The sequence below is a fragment of the Castor canadensis genome, chromosome 13 (genome assembly GCF_047511655.1).
Source record: "Castor canadensis chromosome 13, mCasCan1.hap1v2, whole genome shotgun sequence".
NCBI classification, from domain to species: Eukaryota; Metazoa; Chordata; class Mammalia; order Rodentia; family Castoridae; genus Castor; species Castor canadensis.
Window position 1 is genome coordinate 65,029,920 of NC_133398.1, and position 11,635 is coordinate 65,041,554.

Here is an 11,635-nt window from a genome sequence, read left to right on the forward strand (position 1 = left end):
TCATCTAGTCTCGGGCTTAAGGTCCTTTGAATAATGGGGGGTGGAGCCCCATACAGAATCTCAAAGGGAGTTAGCCCATGGACATATGGGGAGTTTCAGACTCGGAAGATGGCCAAGGGAAGGAGCGTCACCCAATCACCGCCAGTCTCCAGAGCCAATTTGGCTAGAGTCTCCTTTAGTGTCCTATTTATCCTTTCTACTTGCCCTGAGCTCTGGGGGTTATATACTCAATGTAACTTTCAATTTGCCCCCATAGCCTGGGCTAGTCCCTTTAGGACTTTACTAACGAAAGCCGGGCCATTATCTGACCCAATTGCCTCGGGCACCCCGTATCTGGGTATGATTTTCTCTAACAAAGCCTTTGCTACTACCTGACTTGTCTCTTTTTTTGTAGGAAAAACCTCTACCCAGCCCGAAAAGGTGTCTATGAATACCAGAAAATATTTATATCCAAACTTTTCTGGTTTTACCTCAGTAAAATCTACTTCCCAACTTCTTTCTGGAGTCCTCCCTCGTTCCCGAGTACCTGTATGGTGCCCCTCCCTTCGTCCTGGTTTTATGACTGTGCAGCTGGCACAATCTTTCACAATCTGGCGGACTGCTACGGTCTGGTTCGGAAATCGGAGCTGCGCGGATGTCAGCAGGTCTAACAATTTTCTCCGCCCCAAATGGGTGGACTTATGCAAGTTAATCAACAGGAACCGTCCGAGTTTTTTGGGCAGAATTAACTTGCCTTCCAGGTCGCTTCTCCATCCGTTTTCCCCTTTTCTAATGGGAGAGTGGACCCTCATCCAGGTGAAATCCTCCCTGGAGTATTCTGGTCGGGGGGGTAGCGAAGGGAGCTCTGAGACAGGCACGTCTACAGCCGCGACCATGGAAGGACTCACCATTGCTGTTCTCTTTGCTTTCTGATCTGCTCTGTTGTTGCCGACTGCTTCCGGTGTCTTGGCAGACTGGTGGCCTGGGACATACATCACTGCCACTGCCTTCGGTTTTTCCACTGCCATTAATAGACGCTGGACCTCTGCCAGGTTCTTTAGATTCTTTCCTTTTGCTGTGCAGAACCCCCTTTCGCGATAGATGGCCCCGTAGACATGGATGGTACCGAAAGCATAGCGACTATCGGTGTAGATATTGACTCGTTTCCCTTTTGCCCTCTCCAGGGCCTCTGCCAAGGCAATTAATTCCGCTTTTTGGGCTGAGGTTCCGGGTAGGAGGGCGCTGCTCCACACCGTATTTCCTTCTTGGTCGACTACAGCTGTCCCTGCTCTTCGGACTCCATCTTGGACAAAGCTGCTTTTATCCGTGTACCAGTTTAATTTACAGCTAGACAGGGGGGTATCCTTTAAGTCAGCCCGTACCTGCGTAACTTCAGAGAGGAATTCTTTGCAGTCATGGACAGGTGTCTGTAGTTCTGGATTAGGCAACAGGGTGGCAGGATTCAGGGGTACGGGATCTGTGAATGTGATTTGAGGGGAATCCAACAAGAGCCCCTGGTAGTGGGTGAGCCTGGCATTTGTCATCCATTTCCCGGGGGGTTGTTTAAGGATTTCCTCCACTGGGTGAGGGGCTGTTACCCAAAGGGCCTGTCCAAAAATTAATTTATCGGCTTCTCTCACTAGCATGGCGATGGCCGCTATGATACGGAGGCAAGGGGGCCATCCCGCTGCTACTGCATCTAATTTTCTGGAAAGTTATGCCACAGGTCTCTTCCAGGGGCCCAGTTGTTGGGTCAGGACTCCTTTGGCTACCCCTTTTTTTTTATCTACAAATAGAGTGAATGGTCTTGTGGGATCTGGCAAGGCTAAGGCAGGGGCCTGTAAAAGAGCATTCTTTAGCTGGTCAAAGGCCTGTTGTTTTCTTCCCCCCCATCTCCAATTTGGAGCCTCTTTGGTGGCCTCATATAAAGGTCTGGCTATCTCTGCAAATCCCGGAATCCAGAGTCTACAGAATCCTGCGGAGCCTAGGAATTCTCTTACTCCCCTAGTGGATGCGGGGGATGGGATAGCCAAAATAGTCTGTTTCATGGCATCAGTAAGCCATCTTGCCCCATCTGCGATCCGATAACCCAGATATGTCACTGACCTTTTACAGATGTGGGTTTTCTTGGCACTCGCCCGATATCCCAGCTCACCTAATTCCGTTAGCAAGTGTTCGGTAGCCTTGTTGCATTTCTCTCGGGTTTCTGCCGCTAACAGTAAATCATCAACATACTGCAATAGAGTGACTCGTGGGTGGCTTTGGCGAAAGTGTTCCAGGTCCTGGCTCAGGGCCTCATTAAACAGGGTGGGAGAATTTTTAAATCCTTGTGGCAGTCTGGTCCAAGTAAGCTGTCCAGATTGGCCCCCATCCTCGTGCCACTCGAAAGCAAATAGCGGCTGGCTAATTTCTGACAATGGAATGCTGAAGAAAGCATCTTTCAGATCAAGGGTTGTATACCACACCTGGGAGGGGGGTAGGTGGCTGAGCAAGGTATAAGGATTCGGAACGGTGGGATGAATGTCCTCCGTCCGTTCGTTGACCTTGCGCAGGTCTTGCACAGGCCTATAATCCTTGCCTCCCGGCTTTTGGACGGGGAGCAGAGGTGTATTCCAGGCGGACCAACAAGGCCGCAGTACTCCTTCCTTTAATAGCCTGCAGATATGAGGGGCTATGCCTCTTCGAGCCTCCTCGGGCATAGGATACTGTTTTACCCGAATGGGAAGAGCAGAAGCCTTTAATTGTATAACTATGGGAGGGAGGTGTTTGGCGAGCCCAATTCCTGTAGTCTCTGCCCAGGCCGTGGGAAATCTTTTTACCCATTGGGCCATGTCCCCTCCTGACTCCGGCTGACTCTCAAACAGGCGATGCTCGTCAACCAGTGATAGGGTCAGGACATGTATTGGGCTCCCCTCTCGATCAGTCACAATTATTCCGTCTGATTCAAAATGGATATGGGCCCCAATTTTGGTGAGTAGGTCCCGACCGAGCAGGGGGGCAGGGCTCTCAGGAACAACCAGGATGGAGTGTGTGACCTGGTGTTTTCCTAAGTTTACCCTTCTTTTGGTAGTCCATGTACATAACTGTGTACCGGTGGCCCCCTGAACGACACTTGTTTGTTCTTTGTTTAAAGGTCCGTGTGCCTTGTTTAAGACCGAATACTGGGCACCGGTATCCACCATGAATCCCATTGGCTTCCCCTCCACATGTATTGTTACCCAAGACTCGGGGAGGGGGTCCGAGCCCCGTCTCCTTTAGTCCTCTTCTCCGGCTAGGAGGACTCTGGCCTGCTCTACTACTTGCTCCCTTTCCCTTCTGTCCCCCGGTCTCCTTTCAAACCCTCTTCTTCTCTTTAACTTAGGACATTCTCTTTTTTAATGCCCAGTTTCCTTACACTAAAAACAGTGTTCCTTATCCGGGGTCCTGGCGTGGCCCCCTCCCCGGGGCGGGTCTCGGACACCCGCTAGGAAAATACGGGCCAGTTCTCTTTGTTGCTTTTGGTTTTCCTTAGCCTGGAACTCCCTGTCCTCCTTTCTCGATTTCTCCTGGGCTTTCCTGTCTTTCTTTCTCCTCCTTTTCTCCCTTTTTTTCGGAGTTTTCCTAGCGGTAAAGACCTTCTCTGCTATTTGTAGCATCTCTCTAATGGTCATTTCCCCTAAGTTCTCCTGTTTATTGAGTTTTTTCCTAATGTCTGGAGCTGCCTGATTAATAAATGAGAGCACCACAGCAGACCGGTGGAGCTCCACCTCAGGGTCAATAGGGGTGTACTGATGGTATGCCTCGTAGAGGCGCTCTAAGAAGCCAGCCGGGCTTTCATTTTCCCCTTGAACGACTGCTTTCACTTTTGCAAAATTGGTGGGCCTTCTAGCGGCCGCTCGGAGACCGGCCATAAGAGTCTGGTGGTAGATCCGAAGACGCTCCCTACCTTCTGTGGTCCCGAAATCCCAATCAGGGCGGCGTAGGGGAAAAGCCTCGTCTATGGCCGGTTGGAGAGTTGTGGGTCTCCCATTATCCCCCAAGACGTTCTTCCTTGCTTCGTTGAGGATGCGCTCTCGTTCCTCCGTCGTAAAAAGGATATTGAGCAGCTGATGATAGTCATCCCAAGTGGGACGGTGCGTATGCATGATGGACTCCAAGAGATCTATGAGACACTTGGGATCTTCCGAAAAGGGCGGGTTCTGCGTCCTCCAGTTATATAGATCACTGGAGGAGAAGGGCCAGTACTGAAACTGTTGCCCCCCTCCCGGTCCCCCTTGGCCTACCATCCGGACTGGAAGTGTAGGGACAGTTTCCTCCCCCTGGGTTGATGAGGAGGGCCCATCTTCCCCCTCCCTTTCCCGAACCCCTTGGGGGCGAAGTCTTCGACCTATTCCTCCTCCTGCTGCCAGTCCTGTTGAGGAGGATGAGGAAATTTCCTCCTCCGGGGCACTGGCTTGGACAGGGGGAGTCACGTATGGAGGCGGCCAATCTTCTTCTGCCCCTGCGAGGGATGGGTAAAGGGGGGAACTCCCTGGTAAAACCGGAGATGGTAAGGGAGGTGTCCTGTTCTGGGGACCGGGAAGAGGAGGTTTTTCCTCCTCCTTTATGACCAAGGCAGGCATGACTGGGGTTTTAGCCCCGGGAGCCGAACTGGAGGGATGAGCCAGAAAAGCTGTTAACCATGGGGGGGGGTTTCTCGCCAGATCCTCCCAAACCATAATGTATGGGACTTGATCTGGATGGCCTCGTTTGCCAGGCTGGAAAATAACTGCCTTAACCTTAGTGATCAAGTCTAGAGAGAGGGAACCTTGAGTGGGCCATCCGACTCCGAAAGTGGGCCATTCTGCAGAACAAAAAGTGTTGAACTTACCTTTCTTGATGACTAGACCCGCATTTAAGGCTCTTTCTTTAACTTCTGAAAAGTGAGAAAGGATCAAAGACTTTGGGGTTGTTTGTCCCTGTCCCATTGTGGAAGGAGACTCAAACACCAAACAACACTCTCCAGCACTTGCTCAGACCAGTCCTTCTCTCACACTGGTGCGCACCCCATTCAACCTCCTCACTGTCCGGCTTGGATATCAGGCTGAAGGGCGTCCACTTGACGGGTGGTTGGTTGACTAGCTCAATTAGTTCTTCACCTGGTGCCAGGATTCCTAAAATGCTCGAGCCCAAATGAGAGGAGAACCTCTCCCGGCAGGACCCTGCGGTCCTCCTAGTGAAATTCTCAGAATAGAACTCCCTGGGGATTGGCCGAATCCCCGCCGCGGCCCAAATGGAACACTCAAATTCCTCCAAATGAGGGTCTTGGATCCCCTCCCAGCGCTTAGGACTTGGGATCACCCCTGCTTTCTCGCGGCTAAGTTCTGTCTCTCGAGAAAATGAAATCTCGCTGGGCCCTCCAAATGTTAGGGATGGGAATCCTATTCCCTTGAGAGACAGAAAGCCAGCCGAGAAGGTAATTACCAAAGCAGAGTTTATTTAACTGGCTAGCCAGGGTCGAGCTCCAGCATGGACACGCAGGACCAGTCAGGAAAGCTCGACCCCCAGTCTTCTTAGGGGAAAGCTTATATAGTCCATTTCCAGCCGTTACAACGAAAAACCCACGCATTTCTTAACCAATGATTTTGTAACATCCCCTGCTATTTCAGCCTATTGAGCAACAGAACAGTAACAAGCATATTTCGTTTATCTGCATTGGGCAGGCAGGCAGAACACATCCTGCACGTAGCTTACATCCTGCACGTAGCTCACATCCTGCACATAGCTCACATCCTGCACGTTTCCCCTGCAATCGTGTCTGAGCTGAGTCATGTCCTGCTGCTTTGTTCATCTTATCTATACCAACGGGGGGGGGATGGGGCATGGTTTTGTCTGTCATAACAGAGTTTAGTCCCTCTCAACACAATCTTCAGAGGCAAACAGTTTGGAGACAAGAGGGGAAAGCTGTTACAATCCAGATGGAGTCACCTGTGCCAGACCTCATAAAAGTTACAAAGGCAAGAGTTTTTAAGAAAGTGATCTTACCCATAGCTGCTAGACATCCAAGCCCTTGCAGGCCCCTCTGACAGAAGGCAATTTAAATTTTGCTGGCTCCAAACTTATTTTTTTAGTAGTCCATGCTCTTGGAGTTATTTTCCCCTAGGCTGTTTATTTAACTTGGAGTCTTCTAACTTTTACTTACTCTGTATTCTACTTGATAAAGATGTTCCTAGTTTTAGACTTAAATAACAAGTATGTATGAGTTAGACATAAAATGCTTTTGTGGAACACCCTCAAGATAACAACTCTGGAACCTCTCCCAAAGCAAAAACTGAGAAAATGACCAACCTGGCCATGCCTATGGTTGGGATTATTTACTATATATACCTTTGTCTCCTGCCCCCTGTTTTTTGTCTTCTGAATCCTATAGCCAATGTCGATACCAAGTTCCCTTGGTTTTTCCTTCTTATGCTGATTACCATTGGCCCATGTGTATTTAACTGGATGTCTCACTTTATCTTCCAAAGCCTACATTTCTTCACACAGGTTGCCACTCAAAACCTTGTCCTAAGAATGCTGGTTTTTTTTTTTTTTTGAGTAAAATTAACAGTAAAGTTTATCAGGAAAGGAATATGTCTTTCAACAGACTGAAAGTGAATTGTCTCCAGAGTGAGAACAGTGAGGGGAAGAGGAGAGAAAGATATTTCCTGTTCCCCACACAGGAAATAAGAGCAAAGACTACAAGAATGCTGTTTTTATGTCAATGCTGCTTTTCTGTCAACTTTCCAGGATCATTCGTGATGCCCTAATAGCTTGGAATGTGCTGCCAATCTCTGACATCAAACAACAGACAGCTGGGAACAGTAGTCTTCTTAGGATAAGTGGATGCCATTGGGTCCTCCCTATGCTGGGACCCCTTACTTATCCCCAGTCTGTAAGTGGCTGTGGGTTCCAGCTCCCTTGCTGGAGACCCCCTCTGCAGGACCGCTTCTCCACAATAAACCCTGTGCTGCTGTATGAGCCTACTTATTTTCAATAAGTAGGAAATAGAATGGAAGAGCTTCTTGCTAATGTAATTATTTGATGAAAATTTAACAGTTTTCTACAGACCAATACAAAAATCCTGTCCTTTGTATAATACTCTTAAGAAACAAGTCATGGAGAATTTGGAGGGTACTTAAAAAGCTAAACATTGATCTACCATTTGATGCAGCAATACCACTCTTGGGGATATACCCAGAAGACTGTGACACAGGTTACTCCAGAGGCACCTGCACACCTATGTTTATTGCAGCACTATTCACAATAGCCAAGTTATGGAAACAGCCAAGATGCTCCACTACTGACAAATGGATTAAGAAAATGTGGTATCTATACACAATGGAATTTTATGCAGCTATGAAGAAGAATGAAATGTTATCATTCGCTGGTAAATGGATGGAATTGGAGAACATCATTCTGAGTGAGGTTAGCCTGGCCCAAAAGACCAAAAATCATATGTTCTCCCTCATATGTGGACATTAGATCAAGGGCAAACACAACAAGGGGATTGGACTATGAGCACATGATAAAAGCGAGAGCACACAAGGGAGGGGTGAGGATAGGTAAGACACCTAAAAAACTAGCTAGCATTTGTTGCCCTTAATGCAGAGAAACTAAAGCAGATACCTTAAAAGCAACTGAGGCCAATAGGAATAGGGGACCAGGAACTAGAGAAAAGTTTAGATCAAAAAGAATTAACCTAGAAGGTAACACACATGCACAGGACAGTAATGTGAGTCAACTCCCTGTATAGCTATCCTTATCTCAACTAGCAAAAACCCTTGTTCCTTTCTATTATTGCTTATACTCCCTCTTCAACAAAATTAGAGATAAGGGCAAAATAGTGTCTGCTGGGTATCGAGGGGGTGGGGGGGAGAGGGAGGGGGCGGAGTGGGTGCTAAGGGAGGGGGTGGGGGCAGGGGAGAGAAATGACCCAAGCATTGTATTCACATATGAATAATAAAACAATAAAAATTAAAAAAAAACAAGAAATAAGTCATGGTTATCTGAGACTTACAAAAAGGCACATGTAGTCTAAAATGGGTTGTTTTTCATTTTACAATGCAGGTAAGAAAACAAGGCTGAGAGTGGTTAATGTTTTTCTCCTGAGACGACACAGAGAACTATGTTTTTTGATCCTAATGCAGCTTTTATACTATTGTAGTACTCTGTGTAAATAAGGATGCTGCTACTGACCTTTTAATAATGTGCCTTAGTATGAATTTTTAAATATTAATGATGAATATCTGAAAGATCATCCCATAAGGCAAACTAAGGTAGGAGTTAAGATGCTATGATGTAATAAAAAAAAAATTGGGCTTCCTCCTTGGTTCCTTGCACATAACTCCTAAACCCCTTGGAATCTCTGCAGTGATAAGAGTAACTTTTGTATACTAATATAATAGGTGCCCCAGGAGGCTCTGAGATAGCTTCAGATAACCAGAAAGATCAAGGCATAATTGGAGGACTAGCATTTTGAAACCCACTTCTTCTATTGTCTCTTCCCTATCTCTGGAAAGGGAAGGGAACTGGAGATTGAGTTAATCACTAATGTCCACTGATTTATTCAGTTATGCCTTTGTAATAGAGTCTCCATAAAAACCTCCAAATGAGGGGGTTTAAAGAACTTCCAGGTTGGTGAACACTTCAAGGTGCTGGGAGAGTGGCATTCCCAGAGAGAGCATGGGAGCTTTGTGCCCCTCCTCCCATAACTTGCCATAGGAAACTCTTCCATGTGACTATTCCTGAGTTGGTAATAGTGTTAATGGTGAACAGTGTCTCCCAGAAAATCTTGGTCCTTGTGCTCCAGTGTGGAAGAATCCAAGCAGGACAGGTGGTTGTAGTGAGAAACAGTTTTATTGTAGGAAAGGGGAAATGAATTATCTGCTCTATTGGGAGAAAGTTTGCTCTTGGTCAGCAGAAAAATTTAAAAGGGCCATGGTTTGTTTTAGGTGGTTTTTATACCACCTTAAACTTGGAGATGGGGATAGATTACATATCATTACCTGGTTCCAATGACCATTGAGCAAGGGGGAGGAGCTGGGTGTGACTCCTGTATGTACCTATGATAATTCTCAGGTGCCCACCCATGAGGGAGGAAGTTCCCATTCTTTCTAACTTATTGTAATTACAATGGAGCTCTTAAAGTGTGCCAGGGAGGCGTCTCAGTCCCAAACTTTCCCTAATCCTAACCTGCCTCAATAGTAAGAGTGTTTTTCCTGATTTCTGTGAATCCTTTTGGTAAGTTATCAAACCTGAGAGTGGATTGTGGGAATCCCTAAAATTAACAATTGGTCAATCAGAATTATTAGTATGACTAGCATGTGAAATGAGGGCATTTTTTGCAGGATGGAGTCCTTAAACTTGTCAAGTCTGATACTAACTGCAGGTAATTAGTGTCAGAATTGAATTGTAGTGCACATACTTGATATCTGGAGAGTGGGAGAATTTGTTGGTGTGAGGAAAAAGCAAAAACCAAACAACCCACATATTTGGTCTCAAGAAGTGTTGTGAGTAAAAATAGTTTGTATCCATGGGGAAAGAGAAGCTGTGTGGTCTGTATGGTATTTGGATCTGGAACCTTTGGCCTCATTAGCTTTCCTCTACAAGAGCTGTTTGACAGTTTTTCAATAAGATAAATACCCTAAATAATAATAGGAAAATCACAAAGAAAGTGGTATGTTGAAAAAATAAGGACCAAGAGATGTACCAAGCATTTATATTATTTCATTAGAGCTTGTTATGGAGAAAAATAAAGATAATTATGTTAATGGCACTGGTTCAGTCTCTGATCAGAAGATTTCCAAATTCTTTGTATCCAGCAGGGAAGAATGTATCACAGGACACATGGGTGTAAATGGAGTTTATTAAAAATTAGGAAGGGAAAACACAAAGGGGAGCATGGTGGGCCCAGGTGGAAGCTGGAAGCTGAGAGAATTTCTCCTCTTCAGATGCTTTGAAAACCTACAATAACCTATGGGAAGGGGAGTGCAAGGAGATTTCCATCCAATAATCAATGATTGGGGAGGGGCATGGGCAGTTCCCAGCGAGGTGAGGGTGATTCCTGAGCCAAAGCATGGTTAATATAAGATGTAATTTTTTTTTCTATGAGTTCCTAATTTTGCCTGCCTCAATTATATTTAGATGCTATTAGGCTAACATGTTAAAAATGTGTTTTTAACATATTTTAACACCTAGGGATTTCTAGGTGTTAGATTGAAAGAGGCATGGAAGAAGCAGAAAGAAAATTCAAATGCAGCACAGGGTTTATTATTCAGGAAGGAGCCCTATGGAGGGGTTCCCCAGTAAGAGAGCTGGAGCCCACCGCTGCTTATAGACTTGGAGTAGATACAGGGGAGCAGTCTGGAGGGGAAATATTGCTGGGCAGAAAGATGTTTTCAGAGTGAACGATTGCTAGGGTAAGCTAGAGGAGATAAGAGGTAATTAGGTAGATAAGTTGCTCAGCTGCGACCCAGTGAGGTGGCAGTTTATCATTTCCTTGAGGCTAGGTATGATCCTTCCAGTGGGTGGTGACATGGCTTCTTTCTGTTCACCCTAACATTCCTGCCTTATATATATATATATCCTATATATTCCTATATATATATCCTATATATATATATTCCTATATATAGATAGATAGATAGATAGATAGATAGATAGGTATAGGAATAGGGTGCTGATGTTCCTCTTATCTACTTCCTGCTGACTGGTGGTGTCGAGGTCTCTAAAGGGAGCTATTTGGCAGGGTCTTCTTGCTTTAGGCAACTGTAGCAGGCATGTTGGAGGAACAGAACTGAATTGATCTGCTTACTGGTAGTGTCCTGGACAAAGGCCTAGAGTCTCTGGGAAACAAACCAGAAAGTGTTTGAAAAAGACAAGGTTACAATGAGGAAAAAATAAGGGGTCCCAGCAGAATTTCCCTATAGAAGCAACATGGGTTTGAGTGGTGGGCTGTATAAAGGAATGTAGCCTTTGGGTGATAAAGTGAGACATGGTTTTTGTCTTTGGGGAGAGGCTCTGGAGTTGTTTTCTGGAGGGTGCTCCATCCTAAGCAGAGTCTATTGCTGGGGGTAGTTTTAATCCCTTGTCATAAAGATGTTATCAGTCATTCCTGACCTTTATTGATTCCAAGGTGGCTGTAGGAGAGAATGGCTCGGCGCAAAGGACAATAGACAAAATGGAGATGCCGTGTTTTTCTTGTTTTTAATTAATCTGTAGTCCCAAGTAGGGAGTGCTTTTTAGCAAAACAATTTAAGTTTCTGGGGAATTAGGGGTTTTGGCCAGTGATAAATACAGGAGAAGGGGACAAATAACTGACTGCTAAATCAAAAGTACTTGTTATTTAAGCCTAAAACTAGAAACACCTTTATAAAGTAAATTACAGAGTAAGTAAAAGTCAGAAGACTCCTAGTTAAATAGACTGTGTAGGGGAACCCATTTAAAAATAAATCCATGAGCATAGACAAGATATGTTTGGACCCTGCAAAAATAGTCATTTTTGTTTTTACTTAAGTAGAAGGCCTTAGCCAGAAATATGAGTTTGCCTTTTGTCAGAGGTGCCCGCCAAGGGCCTGGAAGTCTAATAACCATGCATAAGGACACTTCTTAAGAAACTTCTTGGCTTTAGTGAATTTTGTAAGGTCTGGCACAGGTG